Genomic DNA, 17272 nt, shown 5'->3' on the forward strand with positions numbered 1-17272 from the left:
TATCAGTGCAATTGTTCAATTGAGAGGTTTTAAAGTATTAAGTGTAAGGGTACTATCATTTTGGTGCGTGTTGTTATACAACAGAGTTGAAAAAGGAAAAAAATCAATATAATCATACAATTTTAATATGAATTAATCCATATTTACGTTTTAGAAAATCTACGATATTATTATTTGTTCACCCGATCTATATAAGTTTAGTTTTGCATGGATTACACGTTAAAATTCAAGTAGTATACCTATAGATGACATTGATATTGAAGGCTATTTAGAACAGAATGTATAAATGTTAACTCAGACAATATCTCATATATAAAGGTAATTTTACACTGACGGCATCTGCGTAGTTTTGCACATGCCAAGAGGTAAACTCGCTGGCAATGTTAGTGCAAATTTACAACGAATAGGTGTAAAATAACAAAATTTACTAGTTAAATTACATAGTTTTCTTTCCAGTGTTTAAATACATATATGTTGTGCTGGAATTTGAAACGGAAAGTTATGTGACACTGGCGACGTTGGTGTAAATCTTCGTAATGTACGTCACTAAAAACAAAGAATGCAGGTAATTTTACACAGACCATGTTTGTGTGGTTTTACATTCCCGTCGTGTTAAAATAGAATATCAGTCATCAAAAATACCCTGACAAAGTTACTGTAAATTCTCACAAAGTACGTGTAAAATAACAAAACGTACTTGTTAATCTACTGTAACTTTATCTGTGTTTTAATACATACTTGCCTTGTTAAAATATGAAACTGAAAGTTAAATTACACTGGTGACGTTGGTGTAAATCTACACAATGTACATCAATAAAAACAAAGAACGCTGGTATTTTTACACAGACCATGTTTGTGTGGTTTTACATTCCCGTCGTGTTAAAATAGAATACCAGTCATCAAAAATACCCTGACAAAGTTACTGTAAATTCTCACAAAGTACGTGTAAAATAACAAAATGTACTTGTTAATTTACTGTAACTTTATCTGTGTTTTAATACATACATGCCTTGTTAAAATAAAAAAACTGAAAGTTAAACTACACTGGTGACGTTGGTGTAAATTTACACAATGTACATCAATAAAAACAAATAACGCTGGTATTTTTACACAGACCATGTTTGTGTGGTTTTACATTCCCGTCGTGTTAAAATAGAATATCAGTCATCAAAAATACCCTGACAAAGTTACTGTAAATTCTCACAAAGTAGCTACGTGTAAAATAACAAAATGTAATTGTGATTTTAGGCATGCGATGGCTGTGTAGTTTTACACGTTCCGTTTGCTAAATTACAAACCGAGAAGTAAAATCTCTCCAACTATGTTTGTGTGAATTTACACTAAGTATGTGTGCAATGACAACATGTAGTAGTTTTTTTTACAAAGTCTATGCCTGTGGATTTTTACACGACATATGTGTCAACATACACCAGCTATAATTTTAACTTACACTGACATTGTCTGTGTAAATGTAATATACGTGGTTGCATTTTTACGACGTATGTTGGTGTTATTTTACTCAACATGTGTCTGTGTAAAAATACACAAACTTGTGAGGAGATTCGTGCTGCCACCAACATTTGTGTAAATTTACACAAATTTTTTTTACAGTGTAGTTTTTCCATGCAAATGGAGGTTTGAATATACAAGTAATTGATTTTTCGTTATTGTAAGTAACACTAAGTTCTTTCGCTACAATATCAAACTGGGACCGGAAGGCTTGAATGTAACTGTACATGTTCGCTCGGGGGCTAAGACACGACTGACATCATTAAATTAATATCTTAACCATTTTATCCAACGAGTTATATTGGCTAAACGATCGTGAATTTTGAGAGCATAAAATTTTGAGTCTTTTGGAATATTTTGAGAGGCTGTAATTTCAATTCTATAGTCAATTATATTTGAGTTAATGCGATTGCCTTGTGCAGAAATATCAAACACGAGAAGAGGTGCCATGTTTTTATAGTTTTCCGGATCAAGAGTAGCAGAAGCTTATCACTCAAAATATGCTTGTTGAAATCTAGAATATATTTTATATGCCATTAGGAACAAACCGAAATTAAAATTAGAATTTAAATACAAGTATGGGTAAGCGTGACTATTCAGAAAAACTCTACATTTTTTATATTAATATGATTGAAAAAGACTTATCAGCTTAAATGAGTTTTGGCCGAACTGAATGTAGATTTTACATTCCATTTTATACTGTGTGACTAATGGCCGGTTTCACCATTGAGGTTCATACGTGATCGTCGTTCAAATACTGCTTTGAACTTGGTTCGTTACATTTTTCTGTTGCACGATCGTATTTCGAGTCGTGATCGTCGATCATTGTGAACTATATGTTGAACCGAGTATTCCGTCGGTTCAGGCTGAAAGTTAGGGATCACGACGTCTGTTCAGAAGTGTTTACAAACATAAACCGTACTCACGCTTGGCTACGAAAGGTAGTTTGTAATCAGAACTGTCCACAGCCCGGGATCTCCGCCCCCTGTACAGGGGGTCTGGAGAGAGAAGGAATTACTTAAAAATGAGTTAACACTTAGTTCTAAAGAAAGTACGTTTATTACACGAGACCTTAACCTCATTCAAAATGTTGCTAGTCGATGAGAGAAAATCACGAAGTATTAACTTTTACATTTAAACCTAATAAATAAAATCTAGGGCAATATGAAAATAAGTTTTATTAGTTGCTTTATAAATAAGTAATTTAACTTGAATGAACTAAAAGGGGATCATGATTCACAAACACTTTGATCAACGAGCAGCTAGAGAGTATCAAAATCTTCTACGACGTTAAAACTCATTCTAAGTCCTTAAAGTTAACATAAACATTATTTCCGCGACCCCAACCAACTTTACATGAACGTATTGCTGTTCCGGGGCATAGCCTCCGCCTCAAAGAGCCCAACATCCTTAAACCCTACCCGACTCGTTGCCACTGGCGAGGGGCATAGCCTCCCCCAGAGTGAGCCCCGAGCTACCTCCAGCGGCCGCTTAAAAACCCTCTCGGCCCCGCCGACGTTTCCAGAGAATCCCGGCCCGCCGCCCCCAATCTCGCAATCAGGGCCCGAGCGCGCCGACGAGCACCGCGCTGCGACCCAGTGACGCCAGCAGACCGCCACCTCGAGGTAGGTGGCCCGCGACTCATGAGGAATGTGCAGCGAGGGCAGACGACACGCCGCCGGCCCAAGGGCGCCCATACCCGGGGGCAGGGGGGGGCCGTGGCCCCCCCCTAGCTTTCAGGGAAGGAAAAAATATATAGTGTAGTCAGGTGTTTTACTTTAAAGAAAATTATTTAAATTCGGTATTATGTAGAAGTGGTTCAACACGAATCTATTATTTTATATCGTTTTTTACATGTCTACTTCATTTTTTGTTTAATTCAAGCATTAGTTTCTGCTGCTGCGATATAAGGTGTTGTGTACAGGGAGAAAACGCTGTTCAAGCGCAACGCAGGTGGCGAGTCATTCCCCTTCGTAATCCTGCCCAAGCTCACTCGATAACACAACACAACAGATTTAGACCAGTCAGAGTTAGACGACGCGACAATTGACATGTGCTTGCAGACGGCGAAATGTTTTGCTACTTTTTCGTCATAATAATGTGTATGTTCACAAATAACATCTCAAAACAGAGATTTTTCAATAGTCTTTAGATCTACAGTTTTATGCATCTGGTCTAGATTTAGTTTAGTGTATTCAGTCAGTATAAATAACTTAATTGTAAATAAATAAGTGAAAAGTGTAAAGATAAAAACCATTGTTATTATGTAGTGCTTCTTAGTTTTCCTCATTCATCACATCCGCTCAGAATATTCACAATAATTTTTAAGGTAAGCTTACACCATTAAAGTTACTCAAATAAGAATTATTGTTCAGAAAAGTTTACAACGTAAAATTTATGTTGGAATTTTGAACTTAGAGGAAAACTTTATTTTTTCCTTCAAAAGTGTTTAAAAGGATAAGGATTCCGCTACCTTCAGTAGACTCGGAAGCAATTCACACTGGAATCCCGATTTTACGTACGCTCACGGTCGCTTGGATTGCATTCGTAAAAACGTTATCTTCATAAAATTTTAAACACCCCACCCCCTGAAGATACATGTTATAATTTATTGAACGGAATATATATAATATTAAATAGTAAAAACAATGACTGCCGTCCGCCCTCTGCCCTCCCCTGCGTTCCCCTTATTTATTATTTTTTTAACATTCCATAACTTGCCTCATTGCACGAGTGATATAAAGTGACCTCACAGCCACTAACCACAGCTGCACCACGCACTGCATCATGTTAACTTTTGTGTGGTGACAGATACATCAATACTGACCTGCTAGAAAAATTTCAAAAGCAGAGAGAAAGCAATGACGAATTCAAAACCATTTTCGAGGCAGTAAAAGAAGACTGTAATGAGCTTGACATAGATATAAAAATCCCAATATTGGCTGGAAGACAGACCCACAGATGTAACGTGAATGTCCAGTGCTCATCACCTGAAGACTATTTCAAAGTTGCAATTTACAATCCGTACATGGATTCTATAATTATGTCTCTTACTACAAGATTTGAAAGAGATAAAGGCATACCTCTCAAAGGTGGAATTCTTCAACTACATTTGATGAAAAAGGAGACGAAAGATTTCATGAGAAACATAAAAAGTTTGCAAAAGTTTTATCAAATCGACAACTTGGAAGCAGAAGCCAGAGTATGGTATGACGTCTGGACGAATACGGAATGTTTGGAAAAAACAAAGCTCCATGATATACTTTCAGAAACAATGTTTTACCCATCAGTACCTAAGGAGACTGCTTATATTCTACCAAACCATACCCCCACAACTTGCACAATAGAGCGTTCTTTCAGCACACTGCGTAAAGTGAAGACGTGGCTGAGAAGTACTACTGGCGAGGACCGTCTGTCCAGCTTGTGCCTTCTAAGTGTCCACAGGAAAAGAGTGAAAAACCCTGGTTTCGAGGACAAAGTGCTTGACTTGTTCGGCAAAAAGAAAATAAATTTACAGTTTGCTTTTTCAGATAAATATTATAGTCAAATCCGTAATCAAACTTATGCATATTAATTTATCTTAAAATTTGCTTTTTATGTCAATACTAGTGAAAAATTGTGTGATGTGTGCATTTTTAATTTGTTTTCTGTATTAAATTATGAAGGTAGAGAAGCATAAGATACTGAAATTTAAATTCTTATACTTTATTCATACTTAACAATTCTGTTAACTTAAATTAGGTTAATCCTCTATGATTGTGTTTAGACACTGATATGAAATTCCTCTTTTTTATCTTTGCTTGTTTCATAAAATGTTCATATTTTATAAATAACCCATTGACATTCATGTGTTGAACAATAAATTTAATTATTATAAGAAGATGAACTTGTAAGAAAGTTAATGATTGGCTAGCATATCCAGCGAATAGCGATAGCTAGGACATTCAGCTTATGTTTTGTGTTTTGACATCTGAAAGTCGTTTAAATAGCAAAGGAAAAGTACATTCTTTAGAAAAAAGGAGTATTCGTTCTACCACGGTTTTGAAGAGACATCGTTATTACCTACTTTTGATTATCCACGACATAACAATTTTGCACGATTTTATTATAGTTTCGACTGACATTCAAGTTTTTACTAATAAAGCTATGTGGCAGAAGTAGTATTAATGAATTAAATTATTGTGACATCAAATTTTAATCATCGTAGGCGATAAACTGCAACCACGATAGGGTTACTTCACGATCTATTGCTTGCTTTGAAACGAACTATCAAATTTTCACGACGGAAACGAATGAAACCAGTCAACTAAGTTTACAGCCTGCAAGACTGATTCCTGACGCTGTTCAACGTGCTGTAATGCCAGCGATCAACATTTTTGGCTAAAGAGAATCGAGCTGAGGAGAATAATTTCTGCAAGTTCATATCAAAACCGCTCCAGCCGGAAGGAAGGAAGGCCAACGATTGACCGACAGTGGCGATATAGAAGCAGTTGAGGGCGCTGTGTTTCACACAGAACTTCGAAATCGACCATTGGTGCGTACCGAACAAGACCTTTCCCACTGCGAGGAAGGAAGCAGCGGCAGTGAGCAGCCATATTTCCCGGACCACGCACAGCTCTGTTTCAGAGCCAGGGGTCATCTGTGTCGTCATACTTTCGCATGTACTGACGGAGGTTGGTTGCCGTCGTATTGAATAGCATTTGAACAATTTTCGGGAGTCCCTTGAACTATCGATTATCAAGTACCTAAATCAATTTATTTTCATATAATCTGAGATCACACTAATTTTCCAGAAGTTCATCTTCAATTTAATTTTATTGTGAATAATTTTTGGTATGAACTAAATTTTAATTTGTTCTAACTATAATGTTGATTTTGTGTCTGATCAGATGGAATTAGAAGTTGCTGTTTGATTAATAACTTAACTTTGCAATTTACTTTTGAGAATTTACCTTGTCCCTTAAGTGTAGTTCATATCCAGTGGTCCAATTTGCTGACACCATTGAGCAAAAATAGCCGTAAGCACTGTTTAAAGGCACTCATTGATAACATGATCTGAGCTGATAATATTAAATTGAGTTTGAAGTTACATGATTTGAAACAATTCCTTTTTTAGTAACTTATATCTTATTTGAATATTGTAAACAGATTTCACATTTGTAATTTGAAGCTTTACTATCACTAAATAAACTTATAGTCCTCGACTACTGAATCCATCTGTGCTAATTCTAAATGATAAGCAATTATGATTTATATCAAAACATACTAATATTCATTTAACTGTGAACGAGGGAATATTTTGTGTGATACAATATCGCCGTGGTAAAGGTAAACAACAGTTGAAAAAAAATTGACTATAATTATAAGCATAGTTCAGGCGTTACATTTAAAAACAACTATTTTCCTACTGTGATAACATATTTAAATCGTTTCTCTCCCAAAGTTAAATCTTTTGACCAACACGTTTAATCTTTATAATTATTTTAATTTAATTTGTACGCGACATTTATTTAGGGGTAAAGAGAGCAATGAGTTGAAGGACTGTATTCTTGATATTCGTGTTCCCGAGACGCTGCAAAAATATAAGGACTGTATTCCTGCATTTGTGTTGCTAAAAATTCACTTGTTACAATAAAATAGTTATTATTTAATTAATAAAGTAGCCAATAAAGCTTTTTTTATGGCGAATGAGTACTGTGGTCTATTATTTTAGTAACAGGACAAAAAATTTTAACAGGGTCAGAACTGGAACTATTTTATGGCTAGTAACAGGCCGCAGTTAGTCTTCCAAAATATTAAAAATACTTCATACCCCTAAGTCTGGCCCCCCCCTACAAATTATCATATGGGCGCCCTTGCGCCGGCCGGCCGCTGCACAAGGCTGCACGAGGCCGCTTCTCGCACGGGCGCAGCGGCCCGCCCACAGCTCGCGCCATGAAAAAACAGAAATCTGAACCCGGCCACACAGAGAAATTTCTGGAACGCGACAATATTAATGTTTTATGACCGTGAGTTTGCGGATTTGCTTGTTAAAATTAAAGAAAAACCTAAAGGAAACATGCTATTTTTTTTTTGCGATAGTATATTTTAACCGGAGTCAAATATATGGATTTTGACAGCAAAAGCAACAGTTACACACATACATGAGAGCCATGACAGTTTTCGCGTTACAAAAACATTTACCCAAACATAAAAAGGACAAAATATAAGCCTAAATCCAACTACGAGGTCCTAAAGGCAAAATGTAAGGCTAATTATTAATATAAAAAAAATTATACTTTTTATACGTATTGTTTAAATTATTTAAAAGTTAAACATGATACCTATTTCAAAAACATTAATTATATTAAAACGACTTCAGTACTCATACCAAGTAGAAGCCACAAATCAGCCATATACCAAATGAAAGCTGTAACCTTACTTAATAAAATATACTGTCCAGAATTTTTGACTGGGCCGACACTTTTAATGCCGACGGACAGCAACAAGATCGCCAGCCCATTACAAGCCTTGAAACAACCATTTTACTACTCCGTTCAAAAACTGAATATATAAAAATCCAACTACGAGGTCCTAAACGCAAGATGTAACTTAAGGCATGTTATTTAATTTAAAAAAATACTATTTTTAAATAGTAATTTTTTAATTATTTAAGGTCAAACAAGGTACATAGTTTAAAAACATGCATTATATTAAAACGACTCCAGGACTCATACCAAGTATTAGCCGAACATCAGCCATGTACCAAATGAAAGCTGTAACCTTACTTAATAAAATATACTGTCCAGAATTTTTGACTGGGCCGCTATTATAAATTTTATTATTTAATGCATACAAAATTTGTGTACATACGTTTTTGATAGGTCTTACAAATACTGCAAGGGGTGGAAATGTTTCCATCTGCGCTGCCATTGGAAGAGGACGTGTTGTGGAGCTGCTCCGAGGGTTTACGACGAGCTGCAACGGCCCGATCTTGCCAAAGTGTAAAGAAAGGTTTCCTGTCTGCTAAGACGCTCAGGCTGTAGAAGTGTCAACGCATCTATAAACTTATATACGCCCGACTTGGCTACACCCGGGAAGCTAACTTCCCTATAGCCTCTGCCTTGTCGTCGGGCGAACAACCGCTAGCTTCGCTCGCGCGTGCTGTCCGCCGGGAGTGCCCTGCGACCTCTGCGGATCTCCTAAGGCGGGCAGTTCGCCGAAGCGGAGTTGATCCGCAACCGTGGACCTTTACTCACGGCATGCGCGGGGTGTGTCGCCCTGCCCAGGCCCTGCTCTAGGAAATACCAAAAGAAGCACAAATCTGTGAAAAATTTGTCCAAATCTGAATTTCTGCACATTGTTAGAGTCAACTATGCTTAATAACATACCGATAGTTTACCGCTGTAGACCTTGTGCGTATCACCGAAAACGTGCTAGGTACTAGAAGGTAGAGACTTACAGCAGTCCATTAAAATGATTCGCGTTTACGCAGTTAATAACGTAGACAATCCGTAAGTGCATAAAAATAATCTTGAAACGCTATTCAACACCATCGCGTTAAAAAAAATTTCAATGTTGAATACTAAAGATGAAACAAAGTCGATAAAGTTATTGATTATGTTTTATTAAAAACATTCATTGAAATAAAAGTATGATTTACATACAAACAAGGGTCCAACGTGAAAATCTTCTGTATAGATATTTTTGCTTACTCATTCAGCTTTAAGGCGGTATAAATATAATAGTCTAGCGCAATTAGTTGAATCGCAATAATAGCATAAGCGTCGGCGTGTGTACCGTCCTGCGGCGGTGCTCCGGTCGCAGCAAGCCGGCGCGCCGAGCGTTGCACGCGACCTTGACGGCCAAGTTTCAAAGTTCCCAAGAATATGTTAAGGGATTGCTGCAGATATGTTACGTTTATTCGATTTAACATATATCAGTTAAATTATTGCAAATAAGATAATAATCTAATATTTTTTTTCAGATATAATGGCTCCATAAAGTTGCAATAGGCCTAAACATATTTGTTAGAACTTGCCAACAGGAACTCCCCAAAATACCAAGTTTAACAATTGTGTATAAAAGTTTCTAAAAAAATTGGGTAAGCTTTCCTTCTCATAAAGAACGATTTAAGCTTTTATTTTTTATCTGACTAAATTCTGTTTGAAATGGGAAAATGGAAACACTAATGAACTTTAAAGTAATAACTCTAGGCATCGGAAACATGACGTCACATTTCAGATGAGGCAGGATATCATTATTTGAGAGCATGTTTTCAATTCTAAAAAAAAAAAAAATAATTCCTTTGTGAAGACTAAAAAACCAGATTTAGAAAAAATAACTAAATAATTTAAAATTAATACCAATACTAATCAACAAATAAATATAATATGATAGTTATTGACTTATTCTATCACTTCAGTAACGTAATCTATTTTTTATCCAGGCTACATGGTCTATTAGAAACAAAACATTAATAGTTTCATAGCGCCCATAAAGGTTTGTGTTTTTTATCTTAGATAAATATTTTCATTCTGATGTATTGTAATAAAATCAAATAAACTTTTGCATCTACTTACATTAGTTCATTGGAGGAATTTACTAGCGATTTTTATCTTTATTTTTAATATCTTTGTTGCCTGTGATTAAAACACTCCAACCCAAACGACTTTAGCATGAAGCCCAGAGCAGTACACATTGCGACGCTCCAACGGCTCTAGCGACCCAATAGATTATTGTAGACAACTAAATATATACCATTTAAAAACTAATGAATATGAATAAACTTAATTAAAAAGACTTTTACGTATGGTCTTTCAAGTTCCTGTAGTTTAAATATTTTTTTAATTCCTGCGATTTTGTAAAAAACATTATTTCGCAAAATTTTGTTGATAAAACTTGCTTATTTTGCATTATATATATAAACTAGATAATGGCCGGCATGCGTTGCAATGCCTCAATCATTTTTTTTTGTAATTTTTTAAACGTATACTAAGCATCTCTCTTTATCTCTCTAATTCTCTATCTCTCTATGTATATCTCTATAACTCTATCTTTCTATTTATATCTCTATCTCTCTATATATCTTTCTAGCGGACCCGACAGACATTGTCCTGCCCAAATGTACTTTTTGTGAGATATGGATATGGCGGTAAGTATTTCTACGCTGGACATTTTGTATCTTCTCATTATACATACCCCTCCTCTTGGGCACGCCACTGCCGTTACCAAAAACCTTTCCCATGGTTACGCAGAAGGCAACAACAATGCAAAAGCCCGTTGCCATGGAGGCTAATTATCAACAATGCTTAATTTTTTTTTGCTTTTAAAGCGTGTATTTTTAGTTTTTCTTAACTCAGAATCGAAATAAAATATCCAATTGTGAATCTAAACCATCCTCGAATCCCCGTGAACTCACACACAAAATTTTATCAAAATCGCGTACAAACAGACAGACAGAAAAAGTACTGTTTTATTATAGTAAGATAGATAGATTATTCTTACATGTTCGAATCCATGCAGTATATGAAAAATCAGCATGCATAGCCCCACACCTATAACTATACGTATCTGCTGCCCACGACTTTTTCCGCATGGAATTTTGTATTATCTTGCACCATTTAGAAATTTAAACATTATAACATAACAGTTGATACAGTTGTAGTAGTTTTCTTATGTTCACAAATGATAATTTTTCTCACCTCTATTTCAGTCTTTGCAATAAAAATATGTTACTACCTAAATTTTGAGTAAATATGTTTCTACTTTCAAATGTAATGACGGGAAGAAACTTCATAAAATGTCTTTGTAAACCACATTTACTGTTTTTTCCGTCTCGAGCTAGAATGTAAAGATTGTCTGCATTACTGACCCGCGAGCAAGCTACATACATTTCAGAGAGAGAGAGAGAGTGAGAGAAAGACACCTATTGAATGTCTATCTAACTAATTTTTTTATGAGAGCATATTTTCATTAAATAAATCATGCAATCATTCAACGATAAAAGCTGTTTATTTAATTAAGCGGACGGGTTCGCTCCAAGGAGAAAATTGACGCGGCGAGACCTCGTGGACATAGAGAAATTACACACACTCACTATTTGTGTGCTATGAAAGATGATTTTTTTCTGCAATTTAAATTGTAATATACAAAAAGGGTATTGAAAATTGAAACAAATATGGCGACACTATAAACTGTCAGGATCTTTATTTTTTTCTTACTCTCTACTTAGTTCCTTACAATAGAAAAACTTAATGGCTTCTAATAATGCGTTGCAATTTTTGCTTTTAAAGCGTGTTTTTTTAGTTTTTCTTAACTCAGAATCGAGATAAAATATCCAATTGTGAATCTAAACCATCCTCACTATTTGTGTGGCTATGAAACATGATTTTTTTTCTGCAATTTAAATTGTAATACACAAAAAGGGTATTGAAAATTGAAACAAATATGGCGACGCTATAAACTGTCAGGATCTTTATTTTTTTCTTACTCTCTACTTAGTTCCTTACAATAGCAAAACTTAATGGCTTCTAATAATGCGTTGCAATTTTTGCTTTTAAAGCGTGTTTTTTTTTTAGTTTTTCTTAACTCAGAATCGAGATAAAATATCCAATTGTGAATCTAAACCATCCTCGAATCCCCGTGAACTCACACACAAAATTTCATCAAAATCGGTCCAGCCGTCTAGGAGGAGTTCAGTGACATACACACGCACACAAGAAATATATATATAAAGACTAGATAATGCCCGGCATGCGTTGCAATGCCTCAATCAATTTTTTTTGTAATTCTTTAAACGTATACTAAGCATCTCTCTTTATCTCTCTAATTCTCTATCTCTCTATGTATATCTCTATAACTCTCTCTATCTTTCAATTTATATCTCTATCTCTCTATATATCTTTCTAGCAGACCCAACAGACATTGTCCTGCCCAAATGTACTTTTTGTGAGATATGGATATGGCGGTAAGTATTTCTACGCTGGACATTTTGTATCTTCTCATTATACATACCCCTCCTCTTGGGCACGCCACTGCCGTTACCAAAAACCTTTCCCATGGTTACGCAGAAGGCAACAACAATGCAAAAGCCCGTTGCCATGGAGGCTAATTATCAACAATGCTTAGTTTTTTTTTTTTGCTTTTAAAGCGTGTTTTTTTTTAGTTTTTCTTAACTCAGAATCGAGATAAAATATCCAATTGTGAATCTAAACCATCCTCGAATCCCCGTGAACTCACACACAAAATTTCATCAAAATCGCGTACAAACAGACAGACAGTAAAAGTACTGCTTTATTATAGTAAGATAGATAGATTATTCTTACATTTTCGCATCCATGCAGTATATGAAAAATCAGCATGCATAGCCCCACACCTATAACTATACGTATCTGCTGCCCACGACATTTTCCGCATGGAATTTTGTATTATCTTGCACCATTTAGAAATTTAAACATTATAACATAACAGTTGATACAGTTGTAGTAGTTTTCTTATGTTCAAAAATGATAATTTTTCTCACCTCTATTTCAGTCTTTGCAATAAAAATATGTTACTACCTAAATTTTGAGTAAATATGATTCTACTTTCAAATGTAATGACGGGAAGACACTTCATAAAATGTCTTTGTAAACCACATTTACTGTTTTTTCCGTCTTGAGCTAGAATGTAAAGATTGTCTGCATTACTGACCCGCGAGCAAGCTACATACATTTCAGAGAGAGAGAGAGAGTGAGAGAAAGACACCTATTGAATGTCTATCTAACTAATTTTTTTATGAGAGCATATTTTCATTAAATCAATCATGAAATCATTCAACGATAAAAGCTGTTTATTTAATTAAGCGGACGGGTTCGCTCCAAGGAGAAAATTGACGCGGCGAGACCTCGTGGACATAGAGAAATGACACACACTCACTATTTGTGTGGCTATGAATAATGATTTTTTTCTGCAATTTAAAATGTATTATACAAAAAGGGTATTGAAAATTGAAACAAATATGGCGACACTATAAACTGTCAGGATCTTTATTTTTTTCTTACTCTCTACTTAGTTCCTTACAATAGCAAAACTTAATGGCTTCTAATAATGCGTTGCAATTTTTGCTTTTAAAGCGTGTTTTTTTAGTTTTTCTTAACTCAGAATCGAGATAAAATATCCAATTGTGAATCTAAACCATCCTCACTATTTGTGTGGCTATGAAACATGATTTTTTTCTGCAATTTAAATTGTAATATACAAAAAGGGTATTGAAAATTGAAACAAATATGGCGACACTATAAACTGTCAGGATCTTTATTTTTTTTCTTACTCTCTACTTAGTTCCTTACAATAGCAAAACTTAATGGCTTCTAATAATGCGTTGCAATTTTTGCTTTCAAAGCGTGTTTTTTTTAGTTTTTCTTAACTCAGAATCGAGATAAAATATCCAATTGTGAATCTAAACCATCCTCGAATTCCCGTGAACTCACACAAAAAATTTCATCAAAATCGGTCCAGCCGTCTAGGAGGAGTTCAGTGACATACACACGCACACAAGAAATATATATATAAAGATATATAGGTATATATATTTACTCCTAAACTTTCAAATGCATAAATTATTTTCAAAACTTATTTTATTTGATAACTGAGAAGATACAACGTTTGTAGAATTCATATTTGTAGAGCGCAACAAGGAGCTAAGATTTAGGACATAATCGCAAGTTTTATGAGTGATGCACAAGGTATGGGGCGGTAAACATATGATATGTTACTACAAAACGTTGATTCTACCTCTACTTAAAAAATTCAGCGTTTATTTTTTTTCTTGTATTAAAAGTCTTTGTTTCCTCAGAGCTAAATTCACCGCAGCCCGAGTGACTTCAGCACCTCCCGCAGTGGAGTACACATTGAGTCACACTCTTAAGCAATATACCATTTTAAAGCTTTAAAAATATGCAACAATGTTCGTAAAAATAATTATTACGTCGGACTATATATATTTATGTTAATCGTGTTTTTTATTATTTTGTTGTGATTAAAATACACTTCTTATTATTTCATCGATTAATATCGTACCTTTGGTATTAAGGGCGCCGTCTGGCTAGAGAGTAAACGCGTGACAGCGTACATAGCATGTCGTTCTTGCTCGGAGCTGAGTGGCGACATTCGAAACTACTCTTATCTCCTCCTCACTGCCCCACCCCACTATACCCACCCTCCTCCCCACGCCGACACTGCTGGCCAGATAAGAGCCGCCCTGCCGCCTCGCCATGTTAGTCCAGGAAATATGTATATGAAAAAAAAACATGGAAAAATTGCAAGAAAAGGTTTTTTTACATCAAAATTCGCAGAAAAATTCGTAGAATAACATATCCAAAATCCAGCGAAATCCACTTTCTTTTGATAACTTTTTTTCCGGGTTTTGTCCCGGGGAAACGCGGGAAAAAAAACTCAAACCCGGTGCATCTGACGACAAAATCTGTAGAGACAAAAATTAGAGAAAATTAACTTCTCCATAACATATCCAAGGTTCAAGAAAATCCGCAGTAGATGGATATAGCCGTTTCTGGGACAGGCGCAGGATCCAGGATACGGCGGCCATCTTGGATGACGTCATCGGCGGCCATCTTGGACTCAAAAATTCCCTAAAATTCCTTAAAAATGACTCAAAATGACTCAAAAATTCCCGTTTTGAGGGAAAATTAGGATTTCGAAAAACCTCAAAAATCGTTTTGCCTTAGAAAAAACCCAAAATCCTAAAAGCGGCTTAATAAACCTTAGAGCTAGCCACTCAATTAATAAAATTTTAATAAAAATATGAGTCCTCGGTTCGAACCCGACGAGTGCAAAAATCAAAAATGGCATCCGATCCTTCCCTCTTGGTGGCTGCTGGCAGACTGACTCCCACCACTTTGTTCATAGTATATTTATCGTCAGGTAGTATGATGTCATGTCCGCCATTTTGAAAATGAATAATTTTTATGTTAGAAAAACGGGAAAAAAATAACTAATCGAATTAAATAATAAAAATTAAATAAATTATTACTTAAAACCACTGTTGAACATATCGTTATGGTCGCCATCTTGGATTATATTTAATTGTTGCATGTTTCGTTATGCCCGCCATCTCGGTTGAGTACGATGTTATCGTGACACTTTACATTATGACCGCCATATTGGATCCTATAGTGTTGCATGTTTCGTTATGGCAGCCATCTTGGAATCGTGTAATTATTTAGCTAGAAATTCGGGAAAAAATCCATAATTCATTAAATAAATCACTCATTAATTTACTTATTGATTCGATCAGTTCCTGTCCTTTTTTAATTTTATGTAAAAAAAATAATAATTTCAATAAATCATGTTCAACATTCTTAAAGAGGCTTAAAATCCTCTACTACCATCATCTTATAAGCCATCATGTCCGCCATCTTGGAAATTCGTAATTCTAATGCTAGAAATTCAGGAAAAAGTTCAAAACTCATTAAATAAATTGTGCAACCAATAAAATGATTAATTAGATCGACTTAGGTCCTTGGTACGATTCTGGATGCTCAAGAAAAAATAAATATAACAACAATTTAACATAATAGTGACAGGTTCGTAAATAAAACATCGCAAATTCTTTCACATAATAAATTTTATTACAAAATCTATATTTTACTACAGGATCACTTGCGAAAGCCCTGCATAGGCGTGAAATGACTAATTCTTAGCTCCAATCGGTTTATACTAGACAGAGACCAGCCAGAACCTTTACAGACATAGTCCTCCTCTTCTTGACAGAGTTTCTGGATACCGTTTTTAACAGTTTGCTTCACATCGTCAGAATTGTAAATTACTGCAGCCGATGTCTTGAATGCACTCTTCCTCACTTCGTCTTCGAATGGATACGGCTTTCCATATATACAGTCCAACCACAAGTTATATTTTGATGGACCGTTTGTTGCTACATCATCAGTAAGCTGATTGATTATGTCCTCTCTGATATCATCAAGAAAATTATAAATGTCTTTTGACTCACCTAACGTATTTAGATAATAGTAATCTTTCAATTTTCCACGAAATGCAGACTGCGCCAAGTAGAACCCATTATCATTCACTTGTAATGCACCGAACACAGTATTAGGTTTATTTTCATGTCCAGACGTTATAGCAATAGGTTGCTGCACATTGGTTTTCTTGCTTGTACGCTTACGAGTCTCCAATCTAAAGCGAGGAGTCGAAATTTCTACAGGTAGTTCTTCAGTAGACACACGGACTTTACCGTTGCATTTTTTCACATGCCGTCGCAAACTATCAATACGTGTAAACCATTCATGACATTCATCACAGCGGAACTTCATGCGAGATGGATTCTTCTTGCATTTACTCCTCTCATGTCTTCGTGCTACATGAGAAAAAGTGAACGACATATCGCAGTAGCTGCAAGGATACCTTGCTGATGAAGACGAGCCTTTCAGACCCGATCCAGATACTGACGTTGCCGCAGTTGCGACATCTCCAGGCATACTCTTATGAACATCAATGCATCGTTGTTGAATATAAACCTTTACTTTCTGCCGAACAGCAGGACCTTTGCATGTCTTCATGTGCGTTTTCATATTATCTTTTCTGGCAAACTGCTTATGGCATTTCTCACAAACAATCATTTTACGATAAAGGTTCTTGACACATTCTCTCTTTTCGTGTCGTCGAGCATTGCTGTTGTTTGTGAAAATCTTGTCACAGTAACAACACCGATGTCCGTTAGTTGTTGAATCACCAGCCATTGAAGTCTCCATTGAGGCTGAAACGA

Source organism: Bacillus rossius, chromosome 6 (genome assembly GCF_032445375.1).
Source record: "Bacillus rossius redtenbacheri isolate Brsri chromosome 6, Brsri_v3, whole genome shotgun sequence".
Taxonomy (NCBI): Eukaryota; Metazoa; Arthropoda; class Insecta; order Phasmatodea; family Bacillidae; genus Bacillus; species Bacillus rossius.